This window comes from Dryobates pubescens, chromosome 36, assembly GCF_014839835.1.
Source record: "Dryobates pubescens isolate bDryPub1 chromosome 36, bDryPub1.pri, whole genome shotgun sequence".
NCBI lineage: Eukaryota > Metazoa > Chordata > Aves > Piciformes > Picidae > Dryobates > Dryobates pubescens.
Window position 1 is genome coordinate 7,357,514 of NC_071647.1, and position 5,037 is coordinate 7,362,550.

The window sequence follows — 5,037 nt, forward strand, 5'->3', positions numbered from 1 at the left end:
GTGGTGGTGACCCTGCCCGGCCCCATCCTCAGCTCCTTCCCACAGAGCACCGCCGTGGGCTCCTCCACCTCCGCTGCCGTTGGCAGCATCCTCAGCTCTCAGGGGGTGCCCATCAGCTCTGGGGGCTTTGGCCTCTCTGGCCTCTCTGCCTTGGGCAGAAACTGCCTGCCCTGCTAGAGCTGCTGCCCAGGGCCCAGGGCAAGGCCCCCAGGGCCCCACCTGATGCTTCTGCCCTGGGCACACAGCATCCTCTTGCTGCTTTCCCAGGGGCTGAGCAAGCTCAGCAGTCCTTGCCAAAGGGCAGGGCCCACCTGGGCTCTGGCACAGCACTGTCCATGCCTGCCTGTGCCCTCTGACACTCTCTCCTGGCCCTCCCATGGCCTCCTTCTCTTCTGCTGTCCTGGCCTGGCAGGACTACAAAGCCAGGCTAGGGAGGACTTGCAGCAGAGTGACACCTCCTGGGAGTTCCACTACAGCCGTGGGGAGCAGATCCCTTTTTCTCCCTGCTGCTCCCTGCACTGGGGCCACCACTGCCCTAATTTTGCATCTTTAGATTTTTTGAAGTTCTGGTGTATCTCAGTTTGTTCCTCTGTGTCATCCTTTGCCCTGCAGATGCTCTCACATAATCCCTAATGAGAGAGCTGGTGCTTGAGGTTGGTTCTGGAAGCAATATTTGGCCATGGTTCTGCATTGCCATGGGATTGCAGAGAGGTTCTTTAGTCATGCCCTTGGTTCGTCTCTCCTTTCTGAGCTTTGACACAATCCTTAGGCTGGCATTACTGACATTATTCCATCTGCAAAATGGATTTTTCTCTGAATGTCAGCCATCACCAACCTTAAATTGTGGGAGGGCAAAGTGCACACAGAGCAGTACTGTTTCTCTAGTGCGCCAACCCTGGCACCAACCCTGGCAATCCTTCTCATGTTATGAGACTTCCACTCTTTCATGACTTGAGGATCCATTTCCCATGGGAGCTGGTCTTTTGGGTTTGGAGGAGTCTTTTCCATTTCCTTTCATCCTTTGGATTCATGCAGTGAGACCAGGTCTCAATAACCCTACGTAGTCTGCAGGCCATGTGGTCCTGACCTGGGATGTGGAGAGGGAAAATTTCCACCACCGAAGCTTTCTCACTGTTTGGTCCAGCCTCTGAAGAGAAGCCATTCTTAGAAAGAGCTTGTTGACTGGAAATGCCTCAATGTGGAAGTGAAAGAGCACAGCCAGGGCAGAGGTGTCTGCAGAGCTCAGCCTTGCACAGGAACATCCCTTCCCTTCCCCAGGCTTTTGCCTAGCCAAGGAAGCTCCTAGCACCTGGGTGTCAGGAAAAGCACAGAAGCACAAACTGGCTTCAGAGACCTCCAATTCCTCCATCCATCAACTTCTGTAGGATGACCTGGTAGGTCTACTGTGCTGCTGCTCCAGGTTCCTGGTCAACTGCTGCTCACAGCCCCAGGGAACAGCCTGTAATGCCTGGCCCTTGCGGGCTGGGACCAGGACACTTCCAGTAGGGTGAGAGAATTGGGAGCTGCTGTGGACATTGCAGCCATTCCCTGTTACTTTGGGTTTTGCCTGGCTCCCTGAGTGCTCAGAAAGTAGAGCTAGAAGGGGGGGAATAGTACATGCAGGTGACAGCCACAAGAGGGATTGGGCTATCCTAGCACTGCTAACAGGAAAAGGATTTCAGCTTCCTGCTGTCTCTGCAAAGGATTGATGTCCCTGTGGTGTAAATGGAGAATACATACATAGAATAAACCAGGTTGGAAGAGACCTTCAAGATCATTGCATCCAACCCATCTACCAATCCAACCCACCTAAACAAGTGACCCATGAAACCAAGCACCCCATCAAGTCCTCTCCTGAAAACCTCCAATGACAGCGACTCCGCCACCTCCCCAGGCAGCCCATTCCAAAGGGCAATCACTCTCTGTATAGAACTTTTTCCTAACATCCAACCTAAACCTCCCCTGGCGCAGCCTGAGACAGTGTCCTCTTGTTCTGGTACTGGCTGCCTGGGAGAAGAGACCAACCTCCGTCTGTCTACAACCTCCCTTTAGGCAGTTGTAGAGAGCAATAAGGTCACCCCTGAGTCTCCTCTTCTCCAGGCTAAGCAACCCCAGCTCCCTCAGCCTCTCCTCGTAGGGCTGTGTTCCAAACCCCTCACCAACTTCGTTGCTCTTCTCTGGACTCATTCCAGAAAGTCAGCTTCCTTCCTAAACTGAGGGGCCCAGAACTGGACACAGGACTCAAGGTGCAGCCTAACCAGTGCAGTGTACAGGGGCAGAATGACCTCCCTGCTCCTGCTGGCCACACTGTTCCTGATGCAAGCCAGTATGCCATTGGCCCTCTTAGCTGCCTGGGCACACTGCAAGCTCATGTTCAGTCTACCATCAACCAGCACCCCCAGGTCCCTCTCAGCCTGACTGCTCTCCAGCCACTCTGACCCCAGCCTGTAGCTCTGCATGGGGTTTTTGTGGCCAATGTGCAGAACCTGGCACTTGGATGTGTTAAATCTCATGCCGTTGGACTCTGCCCATCTGTCCAGCCTGTCGAGGTCCCTCTGCAGAGCCTCTCTGCCCTCCAGCAGATCAACTCCTGCCCCCAGCTTGGTGTCGTCAGCAAATTTACTGATGATGGACTCGATGCCCTCATCCAGATCATCAATAAAGATGTTAAAGAGCATAGGGCCCAGCACTGATCCTTGGGGCACACCACTACTGACTGGCTGCCAGCTGGATGTGGCACCATCCACCACCACTCTCTGGGCTCAGCCCTCCAGCCAGTTCCTAACCCATCGCAGTGTGCTCCCATCCAAGCCAGGGGCTGACAGCTTGGCCAGGAGTTTGCTATGGGGAATGGTGTCAGAGGCTTTGCTGATATCCAGGTAGACTACATCCATAGGCCTCCCCACATCCACTAGTCATGTCACCTGATCATAGAAGGAGATCAGGTTGGTCAGGCAGGACCTGCCCTTCCTAAATTCATGCTGACTGGGCCTGATCCCTTGGCCATCCTGTAAGTGCTGTGTGATTGCACTCAAGATGACCTGTTCCATTATCTTGCCTGGCACTGAGGTCAGGCTGACAGGCCTGTATTTCCCTGGTTCATCCAACCGGCCCTTCTTCTGGATGGGTACCACGTTGGCCAGCTTCCAGTCTTCTGGGACCTCTCCAGTGAGCCAGGACTGCTGAAAAATGATGGAGAGTGGCTTAGGCAGCTCATCTGGCAGCTCCCTCAGCACCCTAGGATGGATCCCATCTGGTCCCATGGACTTGTGGGGATCCAAGTGGCTGAGGAGAGCTCCAATCACCTGCTCATGGAACATAGGGAAACTATGCAGCTCCCTGGCTCTTTCTGCCAGCTCTGCAGGCCAGCTGTCTGGAAGACGTTCTGTCCTGCTAGCAAAAATTGAGGCAAAGAAGGTGTTAAGTACCTCTGCCTTTTCCTCATCCTTTGATACAATGTTCCCCTCCGTGTCCACCAAGGAGTGGAGGTTGTCCCTGCCCTTCCTCTTGCTGTTAATATATTTATAGAAGGACTTTTTGTTGTCCTTCACAGCAGAGGCCAGTCTAAGCTCCAAATGTGCTTTTGCCTCCCTAATATTCTTCCTGCATGATTTGGCTACATCCTTAAACATTCTGTGGGTTGCCTCACCTTTCTTCCAAATATGGTACATCCTCTTTTTATCCCTTAGCTCTATTAAAAGTTCATTACCCATCCAGGCTGTCCATCTGCCCCAGCGGCTCATCTTCCCGCACATTGGCACAGCCTGTTCCTGCACCTTCAAGAGTTCTTCCTTGAAGCAGGTCCAGCTCTTCTGGACCCCTTTATTTTTAAGGGCTTTATCCCAAGGAACCCTCTGAATTAGTTCCTTGAGTAACTTGAAGTCTGCCCTCCGGCAGTCCAGAGTGGAGGTTTTATTGCTGCCCCTCTTAGCTTGACTGAGTACTGAAAATTCAATTATCTCATGGTCGCTGGCCCCTAAACAGCCTCCGACCACCACATCACCCACCAGCCCTTCCCTGTTGATGAAGAGGAGGTCAAGCATAGCCTTGCCCTTGGTAGGCTCACACAGCACCTGGGATAAGAAGCTGTCCTCCATGCACTCTAAGAACCTCCTAGACTGTCTCCTCTCTGCTGTGTTGAGATCCCAGCAGATGTCAGGCAGGTTGAAGTCGCCCATGAGGACAAGGTCAGGCGATCTTGAGACAGCCTTAAGCTGCCTACAGAATGCTTCATCAACATCATCCTCCTGGTTGGGTGTCTATAACAGACTCCAACCAGGATGTCTGCCCTGCTGGTCTTCCCTCTAATTCTTACCCACAAGCATTCAACCCGATGGTCCCTAATCTCCATCTCAATGGCATCTAGTGCCTCCCTGATGTACAGGGCCACCCCTCCACCCCTTCTTCCTTGCCTGTCTCTCCTGAAGAGCCTGTAGCCGTCAATTGCAGTGCTCCAGTCATGTGAGTCATCCCACCACGTCTCTGTGATGGCAACTACATCATGACTTTCCTGCTGCAACAAGGCTTCCAGCTCCTCTTGTTTGTTACCCATGCTTCGTGCATTAGTGTGCATGCACTGCAGCTGGGCTGCTGGTTTGAATAGAATAGAATAGAATAGAATTAACCAGGTTGGAAGAGACCTTCAAGATCATCGTGTCCAACCTATCATCCGACACCACCTAATCAACTAAACCATACAACCAAGCATCCTGTCAAGCCTCGCCCTGAACACCCCCAGCGTCGGCGACCCCACCACCTCCTCAGGCAGCCCATTCCAGTGGGCAATCACTCTCCCTGTGTAAAACTTCCTCCTAACCTCCAGCCTAAACCTCCCCTGACGCAGCCTGAGACTGTGTCCTCTTGTTCTGGTACTGGTTGCCTGGGAGAAGAGACGGACCTCTGCCTGTCTACAACCCCCCTTCAGGTAGTTGTAGAGAGCAATAAGGTCACCCCTGAGTCTCCTCTTCTCCAGACTAAGCAACCCCAGCTCCCTCAATCTCTCCTCATAGGGCTTGTGCTCCAAGCCCCTCACCAACC